The sequence below is a fragment of the Scyliorhinus torazame genome, chromosome 18 (assembly GCF_047496885.1).
Source record: "Scyliorhinus torazame isolate Kashiwa2021f chromosome 18, sScyTor2.1, whole genome shotgun sequence".
Taxonomy (NCBI): domain Eukaryota; kingdom Metazoa; phylum Chordata; class Chondrichthyes; order Carcharhiniformes; family Scyliorhinidae; genus Scyliorhinus; species Scyliorhinus torazame.
Genome location: NC_092724.1, coordinates 54,023,648 through 54,038,316, shown reverse-complemented (window position 1 = coordinate 54,038,316; position 14,669 = coordinate 54,023,648).

Here is a 14,669-nt window from a genome sequence, read left to right as displayed (position 1 = left end):
TCAGCCCATTCCCCTCAGCACTCTCCCCTTAGCACTTTCCCCTCAGCACTCTCCCCTCAGCCCTTTCCCCTCAGCCCTTTCCCCTCAGCACTCTCCCCTTAGCACTTTCCCCTCAGCCCTTTCCCCTCAGCACTCTCCCCTCAGCACTCTCCCCTCAGCCCTTTCCCCTCAGCCCTTTCCCCTCAGCCCTTTCCCCTCAGCACTCTCCCCTCAGCACTCTCCCCTCAGCACTCTCCCCTCAGCACTCTCCCCTCAGCCCTTTCCCCTCAGCATTCTCCCCTCAGCCCTTTCCCCTCAGCACTCTCCCCTCAGCACTCTCCCCTCAGCACTCTCCCCTCAGCACTCTCCCCTCAGCACTCTCTCCTCAGCACTTTCCCCTCAGCCCTTTCCCCTCAGCACTCTCCCCTCAGCACTCTCTCCTCAGCCCTTTCCCCTCAGCACTTTCCCCTCAGCACTCTCCCCTCAGCCCTTTCCCCTCAGCCCTTTCCCCTCAGCACTCTCCCCTCAGCACTCTCCCCTCAGCACTCTCCCGTCAGCACTCTCCCCTCAGCCCTTCCCCCTCAGCCCTTTCCCCTCAGCACTCTCCCCTCAGCCCTTTCCCCTCAGCCCTTTCCCCTCAGCATTCTCCCCTCAGCACTCTCTCCTCAGCCCTTTCCCCTCAGCCCTTTCCCCTCAGCACTCTCCCCTCAGCACTCTCCCCTCAGCACTCTCCCCTCAGCACTTTCCCCTCAGCACTTTCCCCTCAGCACTCTCCCCTCAGCACTCTCCCCTCAGCACTCTCCCCTCAGCACTCTCCCCTCAGCCCTTTCCCCTCAGCACTCTCCGCTCAGCCCTTTCCCCTCAGCACTCTCCCCTCAGCCCTTTCCCCTCAGCACTCTCCCCTCAGCCCTTTCCCCTCAGCACTCTCCCCTCAGCCCTTTCCCCTCAGCACTCTTTCCTCAGCACTCTCCCCTCAGCCCTTTCCCCTCAGCACTCTCCCCTTAGCACTTTCCCCTCAGCACTCTCCCCTTAGCACTTTCCCCTCAGCACTCTCCCATCAGCACTCTCCCCTCAGCACTCTCCCCTTAGCACTTTCCCCTCAGCACTCTCCCATCAGCACTCTCCCCTCAGCCCTTTCCCCTCAGCACTCTCCCCTCAGCCCTTTCCCCTCAGCCCTTTCCCCTCAGCACTCTCCCCTCAGCACTCTCCCCTCAGCCCTTTCCCCTCAGCACTCTCCCCTCAGCACTCTCCCCTCAGCCCTTTCCCCTCAGCCCTTTCCCCTCAGCACTCTCCCCTCAGCACTCTCCCCTCAGCCCTTTCCCCTCAGCACTCTCCCCTCAGCCCTTTCCCCTCAGCACTCTCCCCTCAGCCCTTTCCCCTCAGCATTCTCCCCTCAGCCCTTTCCCCTCAGCACTCTCCCCTCAGCACTCTCCCCTCAGCACTCTCCCCTCAGCACTCTCCCCTCAGCACTCTCTCCTCAGCACTTTCCCCTCAGCCCTTTCCCCTCAGCACTCTCCCCTCAGCACTCTCTCCTCAGCCCTTTCCCCTCAGCACTTTCCCCTCAGCACTCTCCCCTCAGCCCTTTCCCCTCAGCACTCTCCCCTCAGCACTCTCCCCTCAGCCCTTTCCCCTCAGCCCTTTCCCCTCAGCCCTTTCCCCTCAGCACTCTCTCCTCAGCCCTTTCCCCTCAGCCCTTTCCCCTCAGCACTCTCCCCTCAGCACTCTCCCCTCAGCACTCTCCCCTCAGCACTTTCCCCTCAGCACTTTCCCCTCAGCACTCTCCCCTCAGCACTCTCCCCTCAGCACTCTCCCCTCAGCACTCTCCCCTCAGCCCTTTCCCCTCAGCACTCTCCGCTCAGCCCTTTCCCCTCAGCACTCTCCCCTCAGCCCTTTCCCCTCAGCACTCTCCCCTCAGCCCTTTCCCCTCAGCACTCTCCCCTCAGCCCTTTCCCCTCAGCACTCTTTCCTCAGCACTCTCCCCTCAGCCCTTTCCCCTCAGCACTCTCCGCTCAGCCCTTTCCCCTCAGCACTCTCCCATCAGCACTCTCCCCTCAGCCCTTTCCCCTCAGCACTCTCCCCTCAGCCCTTTCCCCTCAGCCCTTTCCCCTCAGCACTCTCCCCTCAGCACTCTCCCCTCAGCCCTTTCCCCTCAGCACTCTCCCCTCAGCACTCTCCCCTCAGCCCTTTCCCCTCAGCCCTTTCCCCTCAGCACTCTCCCCTCAGCACTCTCCCCTCAGCCCTTTCCCCTCAGCACTCTCCCCTCAGCCCTTTCCCCTCAGCACTCTCCCCTCAGCCCTTTCCCCTCAGCACTCTCCCCTCAGCACTCTCCCCTCAGCACTCTCCCCTCAGCACTCTCCCCTCAGCACTCTCCCCTCAGCCCTCTCCCCTCAGCACTCTCCCCTCAGCCCTCTCCCCTCAGCACTCTCCCCTCAGCACTCTCCCCTCAGCACTCTCCCCTCAGCCCTTTCCCCTCAGCACTCTCCCCTCAGCACTCTCCCCTCAGCCCTTTCCCCTCAGCCCTTTCCCCTCAGCACTCTCCCCTCAGCACTCTCCCCTCAGCACTCTCCCCTCAGCACTCTCCCCTCAGCCCTTTCCCCTCAGCACTCTCCCCTCAGCCCTTTCCCCTCAGCCCTTTCCCCTCAGCATTCTCCCCTCAGCACTCTCCCCTCAGCACTCTCCGCTCAGCCCTTTCCCCTCAGCACTCTCCCCTCAGCACTCTCCCCTCAGCACTCTCCCCTCAGCACTCTCCCCTCAGCCCTTTCCCCTCCGCACTCTCCCATCAGCCCTTTCCCCTCAGCACTCTCCTCTCAGCCCTTTCCCCTCAGCCCTTTCCCCTCAGCACTCTCCCCTCAGCACTCTCCTCTCAGCCCTTTCCCCTCAGCCCTTTCCCCTCAGCCCTTTCCCCTCAGCACTCTCCCCTCAGCCCTCTCCCCTCAGCACTCTCCCCTCAGCACTCTCCCCTCAGCACTCCCCCCTCACCCCGTACCGCGACCCACACCCCCCTCCACCTGCCTTACCATGATGGTGTATTGTGTGTCTCAGGGCCACGCGGTGACCGACCCGGAGCACCTGGCAGACACGGCCCACATCCAGCGCCTGGACGGACAGCCGACGCAGATCAACCGGCCGCACCAGGCTTAGATCGCCCCCGACCAGCGCCTGGGCGGCCAGCCCACAGGGACTCTAGCAGTGATGGGGAGGGCAGCTCCAACAACCCTCCAGCCCAGTCCAGTGACAACACGACGGCCCAGGACACAAGCACACAGGGGACAGACAGACACGACACGACGACACAGGACACAAGCATACAGTGAACAGACAGACAGGACACGACGACACAGGACACAAGCACACAGAGAACAGACAGACACGACACGACGACACAGGACACAAGCACACAGAGAACAGACAGACACGGCACGACGACACAGGACACAAGCATACAGGGAACAAACAGGCACGGCATGACGACACAGGACACAAGCACACAGAGAACAGACAGACATGACACGACGACACAGGACACAAGCACACAGAGAACAGACAGACACAACACGACAACACAGGACACAAGCAGAGAGGGGACAGACAGACACGACACGATGACACAGGACACAAGCACACAGGGGACAGACAGACACGACACGACGACACAGGACACAAGCATACAGAGAACAGACAGACACGACACGACGACACAGGACACAAGCACACAGAGAACAGACAGACACGACACGACGACACAGGACACAAGCACAGAGGGGACAGACAGACACGGCATGACGACACAGGACACAAGCACACAGAGAACAGACAGACACGACACGGCGACACAGGACACAAGCATACAGAGAACAGACAGACACAACACGACAACACAGGACACAAGCAGAGAGGGGACAGACAGACACGACACGATGACACAGGACACAAGCACATAGGGGACAGACAGACACGACACGACGACACAGGACACAAGCATACAGGGAACAAACAGGCCCGGCACGACGACACAGGACACAAGCACACAGAGAACAGACAGACATGACACGACGACACAGGACACAAGCACACAGAGAACAGACAGACACAACACGACAACACAGGACACAAGCAGAGAGGGGACAGACAGACACGACACGATGACACAGGACACAAACACACAGGCGACAGACAGACACGACGACACAGGACACCAGCATACAGTGAACAGACAGACGCGACACGATGACACAGGACACAAGCATACAGAGAACAGACAGACACAACACGACGACACAGGACACAAGCATACAGGTAACAGACAGACGCGACACGACGACACAGGACACAAGCATACAGGTAACAGACAGACGCGACACGACGACACAGGACACAAGCATACAGGGAACAAACAGGCACGGCACGACGACACAGGACACGAGCACATAGGGGATGGACAGACATGAAAGAATACAACATGACACCACCACGGAGGGGACGGACATACAGGACATGGCACCCCAGAGGACACCTGACCGCAGGTCCGATGAAGACATTGAGGTTGCGTCACAGCTGTCCCCTGCTGAAGACACTGATGTTGCGCCACAGCTGTCCCCTACACCCTCCGCCATCGCAGATACTCTCACCTCAGTTGGCCATTTAAGTTGTGAGACTTCTGGGACACTAACTGGTGCGCACCACACAGCCGCTCCAGTACAGCAGGTGGAGGTAGGAGCAGCCGAGGGGCCGGATGGTCGGAGGGCAGCCCAGCCCCAGGAAACACCTGCCACCCAAACGGGTCCCGGGTTCCTGGAGTACCCCCGCCCACCCATAGACCCGATGCAGTCAGGGACCCAGGGGCATGATAGTGTGACGGCTGGTTTCCAGCACCTGCAGACGCAAGTGCAGGAGTGCATCCGCGTCCAGGAGCAGGAAATGGTACCGGTCATGAGTGCCACACAGGCCAACACCGCACGGGTGGCGTCCGCGGTGGGGACAATGGTGTCAGGCATGGGACTGAATTTGCAAGGCCTGAGGCTGTCTGTGCATGTGGCCTCCGCGGCCCAGGACAGGGCTGCTGTCTCACAGGCAGCCATGAGCCAGGGCCAGCTGAACATCGCAGAGGCACTCAACAACCTGGAGTGGTCTCAGCAGGCCATCACTGAGAGCATCAGTGCCATTGCTCAGGTGATGGATGCCGTTGTACAGAGCCAGACAGGGATGGCAAACTCCCTGGTGCATCTGGTGGGCAGCGGGCAGAACAGAGTGGCACCACGCCATCCCAATTGCCCGAGGTGCAGCCTGGCCCATCCAGGCCGGGCCGCCCCAGGAAACGGCCGCCAAAGGGGACCCTAGTCCCAGGGCAGGAATCACAGGAGTCCACCTCCAGTTCTGCTGTACCGTCTTGGGGAACACCGAGATGCAGTCATAGGGCCCATAAGGCCAGAAAGGTAGACACTGGTGAGTAAGTTGGCAAGGGTGCAGGGCACAGAATAGTTAAATGGGCTGGGGCACATGTACAGGACGTCTGTTATTAAACACATTCCACCTATGTGAGCTGCCTCTGTACTCTGTCCGATTCGTGCGGGGGTGGGGCGGGAACTGTGTGCCAGTGTGTGTGAGGGGTGCTGCGACAGACGTTGAGCTCTGGTGCATGTGGCATGCGCCCCCCCCCCCCACAGTTCTCCCACGCCAACCCGCCCCCAGGTCGGTGGTGGGGGAGGTGAGGGTGATGTGGTGGTGGGGGAGGTGAGGGTGGTCGGTGGTGGGGGAGGTGAGGGTGATGTGGTGGTGGAGGAGGTGAGGGTCGTCGGTGGTGGGGGATTTGAGGGTGGTCGGTGGTGGGGGAGGTGAGGGTGGTCAGTGGTGGGGGAGGTGAGGGTGGTCGGAGGTGGGGGAGGTGAGGGTGGTCGGTGGTGGGGGAGGTGAGGGTGGTCGGTGGTGGGGGAGGTGAGGGTGGTTAGTGGTGTGGGAGGTGAGGGTGGTCGGTGGTGGGGAGGTGAAGGTGTTCTGTGGTGTGGGAGATGGGGGTGGTCGGTGGTGGGGGAGGCGAGGGTGGTCGGTGGTGGGGGAGGTGAGGGTGGTCGGTGGTGTGGGAGGTGAGGGTGTTCCGTGGTGTGGGAGGTGAGGGTGGTCGGTGGTGGGGGAGGCGAGGGTGGTCGGTGGTGGGGGAGGTGAGGGTGGTCGGTGGTGGGGGAGGTGAGGGTGGTCGGTGGTGGGGGAGGTGAGGGCATCGGTGGTGGGGGAGTTGCCGAACTCTGCTGTCTGTGCCCATGCCCATCACTACTGATCCCCACCATGGTCGCTGAAACGTGCAGCTACCAGCAGGCACTGGCCAGCATCCTGCTGCCATCCATCCCCCATGTCCCGTGCATCTGCTTCCCCTCATCATCCCCCTCATCTGGAGAAGTGTTCCCCTCATCCTGACCCTCCTCCTCCAGCACATTGCCCCTCTGCTGGGTTATGTTGTGCAGGGCGCAGCAGACCTGGACAATGCGGCCGTCCCTCTCCGATGGGTACTGGAGGGTCCCTCCTGAGCGGTCCAGGCACCTGAAGCGCATCTTCAGCAGCCCAATGCACCTCTCCACCACACTCCTAGTCGCTGCATGGGCATCATTGTAGCGGCACTCCGCGTCGGTCTGTGGCCTCCGTATAGGCATCATTAGCCACGACCGCAACGGATAACCCCTGTCGCCAAGCAACCAGCCCCGCAGGCGCGGGGAGGGGTGTCCCTTGAACATGGCGGGGATGAACGATTGGGACAGTACAAAGGAGTCATGCACACTGCCAGGGTACCTGGCGCAGACGTGCAGGATCGTCATCCTGTGGTCACAGACCACCTGCATGTTCATTGATGGTGTCCCCTTTCTGTTTAAGCTCATGGTCCTTTTCTCCGAGGTGGGCTGCATGGCGATGTGCACTCCATCGATCGCCCCCTGCACGATGGGTATCCGGGCAACAGCGGCGAAACCCGCTGCACGGGCATGCTGGTGGGTGCGGTCCATAGGGAACTGTATGTACCGGTCCGCGATGTCGTACAGGGTGTCGGTGATGGCCCTGTGCACCGATGGCTGGGACATGCCGGACAGGTCCCCACTCGGCGACTGGAACGAGCCCGCCGCGAAGAAGTTGAGGGCGACCGTCACCTTGATGGCCACCGGGAGGGAATGGCCATCCCCAGTCCCACATGGTGCCAGGTGTGCCATCAGGTGGCAGATGTGGGCGACGGTCTCCTGGCTCATCCGGAGTCTCCTCCTGCACGCCCTGTCCGGGAGGTCCTCGAAGGACTTGCGGGGCCGGTGCACACATTGTCGCATCGGACGCCTCCGTGGCCATGGCACACCCTCCTCCTCCTCGTTATCCCCGTGCTGTGGCTCCCGCACGGCGTGGTGCTCCTCCTGCGCCTCTCGGGCGTGTAGCCCTGCGTACTGGGCGACTTGCACGTGCCCAACTGCAGCCCGCTCCCAGTCACGCCCGTGCTCCAGCTCCCACTGGGCCTCATGCAGGGCAGCAGCCCCCGCCACGGCGACCAACAACGCTGGGAGATGGCTAAACATTGCACAATCTGCAGGGGGTCCGAGTAGACAGGGTTTCAGCATTGGTATACCCACCCTCCACAACCAGGTGCCATGATTTACGTGGCCGGCATGGTGGCCAACCCCTACGCCTGCCCCCTCAGTGCCCTGAGACCTGTCAGCCATCCCCCCTGCCAGGGCTACCGTCTGGTGGCACTGCCCTCACGGGGGGCTGCCATGTATGCCGCCATAGACATACCCGCTGGTGGGTGCTGCCAGTTTGGTGGGGGGGTGCGGGGGATCTGGCACACATCAGGACGGCTTAGCCGCCTGTGCCATGACAGCGAACAGGTTGAGTGGACAGCCGCGTGTCTGGCCGTTGGATCTGCCCTACCATGGCGGGTCGTGGCTGCCCGCAGCCTTTGTCGCCCCACCGCTCCATCCCCACCCCCACATGTGTGGGCACCCCCACCCCGGATTTGTGGGACCACTCACCCCACCCCCACCCCTGGATGTATGACCCCCCCCCACCCGCGCCCCCACCCGTGGCGGCCTCCCCCACACCGCCCGCAGACACGGCCATGCCGCTCCCCCTCCTGGGCTCCCCACCCTCAGCGCTGTCAACCAGCCCCCCCCCCCCCCCCCCCCCCCCGGGGGCCGCTCGACTCCGTCACCCACGTCCTCCCGCAGCATCAGCCAGAACGACTTGTTGACGCTGTTTTATAGCATGGTAGAATGGCGCCGGCGCGACATCTGGTCACGCTGGCGGGACTTCGGCACATCCGGCCCGGAGAATCGCTGCTCCATCGGAGGATCGCCGCTACGGCCGTTTTTGACGATTCTCTGTGCGGCTGGGCGCCATGCACGGGCGCCCGTTTTGGCAGGCATCGGAGAATGGCGTCCCGGCGTCGGAGCGGCGTCGCGCGATTCTCCGACCCAGCGGGAGGTCAGAAAATTGTTTCCCATGTGTTTTGTGTACAGGGAGATACTGGCAAATGAAAGATCAAGGGCGGGATTCTCTGACCCCCGCCGTGCCGGAGAATCGCTGGGGGGCGGCGTGATTCCCTCCCCACCACCCCAATGCCGGCTGCCGGATTCTCCGGCGCCGGTTTTTCGGCGGGGGCGGGAATCGCGCGGCGCCAGTCGGGGGCCGTTGTCAGTGGCCTCCCCGGCGATTCTCCACCCCGCGATGGGCTGAGTGGCCGCCCGTTTTCCGTTCCCTCCGGTGTGAAATTCACCAGGTCCTTACCAGTCGGACCTGGTTCTGCGGGCGGCCTGCGGAGTCCTCAGTGGGGCACGGGGGGATCTGGCCCCCATACGGTGGCCTGGCCCGTGATCCCGCGCACGCGCCAACTCGTGACAGCCGGCGGAGGCCCTTCGGAGCCGGCGCCGGCCTAGCCCCTGAAGGTGTGGATGATTCCACACCTTCCGGGCAGCCCGACGCCCGAGTGGTTCACGCCACTCCTCGGCGCCAGCACGGTCCGCCCCGCTGGCTAGGGCAGAATCCCGCCCCAAAACCCTCAAAACTTCAAAGGCATTTGAAGATGAAGCATGGCGAGTTTGACGACAAGGCCCTTGATGTTTTTCAACAGATGCAGTGAGAACTTGAAATGAAAATCGCTTATTGTCACAAGTAGGCTTCAATGAAGTTACTGTGAAAAGCCCCTAGTCGCCACATTCCGGCGCCTGTTCGGGGAGGCTGGTACGGGAATCGAACTGTGCTGCTGGCCTGCCTTGGTCTGCTTTCAAAGCCAGTGATTTAGCCCTGTGCTAAACAGCTTAGATCATTATAAAAAACTTATATCATTAGCTGAATCCTCAGCAGAAATCTAAATGTAACATTGAATGACAAAGCAAGTTAGATCGTGACGACCAAGCAGGCTCAACTGTCACATTAAAGGTAGGTGAAAATGAAGTTTGGGTGACGTGTGTTACGAGGTTCAGCCGGCCTTGGTTGCGAAGATCGGCTGGCGTCTGTCACGAAGGTGGGCTGGCGTGTGTCTCGAAAGATATCTGGTTGGCAAAAAAAGTTTGAAAAACACTGATTTAAAGGTCATACTTTTTACAGCTGAACCCACACTAAGGAATTTTATTATCATGGGGGAAGAATGTAAGCTGCTGTCAACACGCTTTTGGCTGCTTTCACATGATCCCAGAGGTGAGGAGGATCCAAGATGTCTGGCTAGCTTGGCAGCTGCAATGGATGATGGGTACAGGGTGTTTCTCTGCTTTCCTTCAGTCCACTGAGGGTTGTTAATCCTGTCTAATGCCAATGATACACAATTGGACAAGGCAGGGAGGTAAGCCCCAAGAATGACATTGGCTAGCACGGAGATTAAACCCATGCCGTTGGTGTTATGCTGCAGCACTCTTAGCCAACTGAGTGGATCTTAAGGAGAGAAGAGATGTGTCAAAGTAAAGAGAATTTAAAGAGAAGTTTAACAAGTTTATCAAGTTTAACATGCTGAGCAGGCAGCACGGTAGCACAGTTGTTAGCACTGTTGCTTCACAGCTCCAGGGTCCCCGTTGCGAATCCCGGCTTGGGTTACTGTCTGTGCGGAATCTGCACGTTCTCCCTGTGTCTGCGTGGGTTTCCTCTGGGTGCTCCGGTTTCCTCCCACAGTCCAAAGATGTGCAGGTTAGGTGGATTATCAATGATAAATTGCCCTTAGTGTCCAAATAGGTTAGGTGGGGTTACTGGGTTACGGGGATAAGGTGGAGGTGTGGGCTTAAGTCGGGTGCTCTTTCCAAGGGCCGGTGCAGACCCGATAGGCCGAATGGCCTCCTTCTGCACTGTAATTCTATGATTTGGGTCAAGATGGCAGAAGGATCTGCCTAGTTTAATAGAAACAGACCAGCAGTGTCTGTCAATCAATTGTAAGCGGTGTGGTGATACACCACTGTACTTCCCTAGCCTTGTACATAGTAATATAATAGTTGTGTGTAACGTGGCCCTGTAATCCTGTGCATTGTACTGTGTATTGTACTGTAGCTCTGTAGAGGTTCGGTCACCTGTATGTAACCTGACCTGGCCACGGAGCGCTCCGCCTTGGCCACTCCCCCGAGAGTTAGGTATAAGACCCAGCATCTGAGACATGACCCATTTTGTCTGGGGTCGTCTGTGTCGGGTAAGCTTCCTATGTAGTGTATTAAAGCCTTGGTTAAAGTCTTACATGTCTTTGTGGTTCTTGACGCTTAGTGCATCAAGCGGTTGCCTAAATCGGCGTTAATCAGCTGAAACTTGGGTGTGAGTCACCAGCGCTCTGTAAAAGCAGACAGGATTTGCGGCTGTACAAATCAAGAGCTCAGAGTGGAAATGAATGCGATGAGTAAAGAGTGATGAATTTGGTTAAGTTTTTTCGCAGGTGATAATTTAGACTAACAGCCAGATTCCGACTTTTAACTTTAAAACTGCAAGCTCGTTAAAAAGCAAAGTCTAACAGAAACTGGCAGTGTTAGCTATCTGTCAATCAACTGAAAGTGCCTGCCTGAATAGGCGTTAACTGCTGCGGCACGAAGCTGGTTTTGCAGTTGCAACTTGGGTGCAATTTGGAGCCCTCTATAAAAGCGGCAGGGTTTGCTTCTGCAACAGAGTGGGAGAACAGACTGTGACAGGTAACGAATGCTACCTTTGGAATTCTTGCAGAGGAGGAAGTAGCAGTCGCTTTTTATCCCTTATATGAGCCTCCAGTAGCTGATGACTGTACAACTTTTTTCAACGAGTTGTGCTATGAATTTTATTCGGATATAAAATAAACACAGTGAGTTCACCAGCCTTTGTATCTATCTGTTTTCTTCACCATATGGGCTCCAATTCACCAACAATGAGTTAATGTTTCCCCACAAAAAATAATTAAAGTCAGAGTTTTCTTTCTCTGACAGAGTGTCTCCCGAGTTTGAGTTTAATTGCCGGGGGGCATGATGGCTTTAATATACAATATATTTAGCATTCAATCTTTCTTTTGGTAGAAAATAGCCACGCTGTGTAGACTGGATGCTGACTGAACAGTGGCTTTGTAAGGCATCAGCCTTTCAAGGCCTTTTACTGAATATCAGGCATTTATTCTTCTCCCTCAGCTTGGAGATCTATTGTCCTACAGACTGGTGTTTCATTGATGAGTAAGCCATCTTAGTCACGCAGGAGGCCATTTTGTGCTATTCATAACTGTAACATTGTTGAGCCAGGCCAGATTAAGTATTTCTTCTTCCTTGATCTCACCGCCAAGCATGTTTGAAAACAAAACAAAAACACATTTCAGGCATACGGTTCCTATGTGCAATTGACTTTCTTCATTTCTAAACATCCCACTGTACAAAGGCATAAGGGCTGCTATTATCATCCACATGAGAGGTTAAAAAGGGAAATGAATGGAACATGACACCAACCCACCATGTACCAGCCTAATGCCAGTGGATATCAAGGTATCTCCTTGTCCTGCCACAGTGGTAGGTCGCTGAATAATCATAATTAAATTGAGCTCCCGTTGAGAAAGGTGGCAGTGAAAGGGGGTGGGACCAAAGTAAGTGTTGTAGTATGAGAATAGCTGGCATCGTAGGAGTTAATGTGGGACTGGGAAGCAGTACCGTCCACAGTGTGATAAAAAAAGATACATGGTCTGAGACTAAAGTCAGTTGTGGACTGAACAGAGACCAGTGTCGAAGCAAGCATGGAGTTAGCTCATAGATTGGGTTATACCCTGGATATAATTTTGTGGTATCAACAAGCACTTAATATTCAAACATTCAAGATTCAGAACCTCCTTTTGAGAGCAACTAATAGTTACTCCAAAATAGTTAGAAGAATAGCCCAGGTTATTGTTTCTTCTAATTTCTTCCATTAGGCAGGAGATACAAAAGGCTGAGAACACACAGGTTCGAAAACAGCTTCTTCTCTGCTGTTACCAGTCTCCTGAACGACCCTCTTATGGACTGAACTGATCTCATCACACATCTTCTCTACTGTATAGTACTGCACTCCACATTCTCACCCGATGCCTGTGCCTATGTATTTACATTGTGTATTTATGTGTGCCCTATGTTTTTTTTCATGTATGGAACTGTATGCAGAACAATACTTTTCACTGTACCTCAGTACACGTGATAATAAAATCAAATTCAAATTAAAGTCAAATCCAAGAATTAGAATCTCTTCTAATTTCTGGGTAACTATTGTAAACACCCAGACTGATCCTCCCAAGGAACAACCCCACACTTCCGAACTTCCAGGGTATTCCACCCAAATTCCCCATCTACCGCCCCACCCCCCCCGAACATTTTCCCCAACACCCTGAACAAGGATTCTCACCCAACCCCCGGTGGGTCCATACCCTCCATCTCAACCCAATCCAACACCTCAACATGCAGACCAGACTCAACCTCCCCGACCCATGGACCTGAACTGACCCGACCACCCCACAACACGCGGGACCGGATTCCCCCCCACATTCGGACTTCCGCTGATCTCCAACCCCCCCCCCCAAACCCCGACCTCTAATCTCCACCTCTGACCCACTAATGTGCCCCGAACACTGATCCCGACAACATGCATCCGCCCTCTGACCCCCCTTACCTCCTTCCGCTGACCCCTCACCCCTGCCCCTGACCTCGTAAGCCCTCCAGCCTAAACTCTGACCTTCCCCACCCTCACTGACCTGATTCCCCCACTGTCCTGACTCATAACACTCACTGCCCATCTCATCTGCCTCCCCATCCCCCCAAATTTCCCAATCTCCATACCTCTGACCACTAAACCTTTCCCCAACCCCCTCCACACCCACATCCTCCCTATCCCACCACATCCCTCACCTCTCCTACCGTCCATACCCCCGATCTCTGACTCCCCCACTCTGCTACCCTCAATTCTGTTTGATGTTTAGCTGCTGTTGTATGAAAAGTCAAAGGTTCTTCTCCTTTTGACAAACACCTTTATTTCACATTAACAGACTCTGCACAAAACTCTATCTTCACATCACCTGACACAAAGGCCACCTGAAGCCTCTTTACATATCAGTGTCAATTATTGGATACTTAACATAAATGAGCAACTGATTGGAATGTCTCTTAACCCATTACTTAACAGTCTCCCCTTCCTTGGGGAAAACAAAATAATTAGGTGAAAACAAAATTACAAGAAACTCAAAAACACACACGCAATTTCCCCCCTTCTCTTTTTTATTCACTTTTTTTGAAGAAAATAAAACAGTCACAGAAACAGGCGCCCTTCATTAACAATAACCAAATGTTTCTGTGAACCAGCCCCTCTTTTTGTAAAACAGTCTGACAATTGATAGCTACTGTCGACCCATTTAATTTTTGCTATTTCCCCTCTATCCAACATCTGCTTCAAACTTCCGATGTCTATCCTTAACCTTTTTTCATTGACATTTTTGTGGAATGCACATTTTCCCTTCAGGATTTATTGTCAATGTGACAGTCAATAGGTATAAAACATAGAACATAGAACTGTACAGCACAGTACAGGCCCTTCGGCCCACAATGTTGTGCCGAACTAGTCTGAAACTAAGATCAAATCAACCTACTCCCAATCATTCGAGTGCACCCCATATACCGATCCAATAACCGCTTGAAAGTTCCTAAAGTGTCCGACTCCACTCCCACAGCTGGGAGTGCGTTCCATGCCCCAACCACTCTCTGAGTAAAGCACCTACCTCTGAAATCCCTCCTATATATTCCACCATGAACCTTATAGTTATGCCCCCTTGTAACAGCTACATCCACCCGAGGAAAAAGACGCTGAACATCCACTCAATCTATCCCTCTCATCATCTTATACACCTCAATTAAGTCACCTCTCATCCTCCTTCGCTCCAATGAGAAAAGCCCTAGCTCCCTCAACTTTTCCTCATAAGACCCACCCACCAATCCAGGCAGCATCCTGGTAAATCTCCTTTGTACCCTTTCCAATGCTTCCTCATCCTTCCTATAATGAGGTGACCAGAACTGCACACAATACTCCAAATGTGATCTAACCAAGGTCTTGTACAGTTGCAGCATAACCTCACGGCTCTTAAACTCAATCCCCCTATTAATAAATGCTAACACACTATAAGCTTTCTTCACGGCTCTCTCCACTTGGGTGGCAACTTTCAGAGATCTATGGACATGAACTCCGAGATCTCTCTGCTCCTCCACATTCTTCAGAACCCTACCGTTAACCATGAAATCCGCATTCAA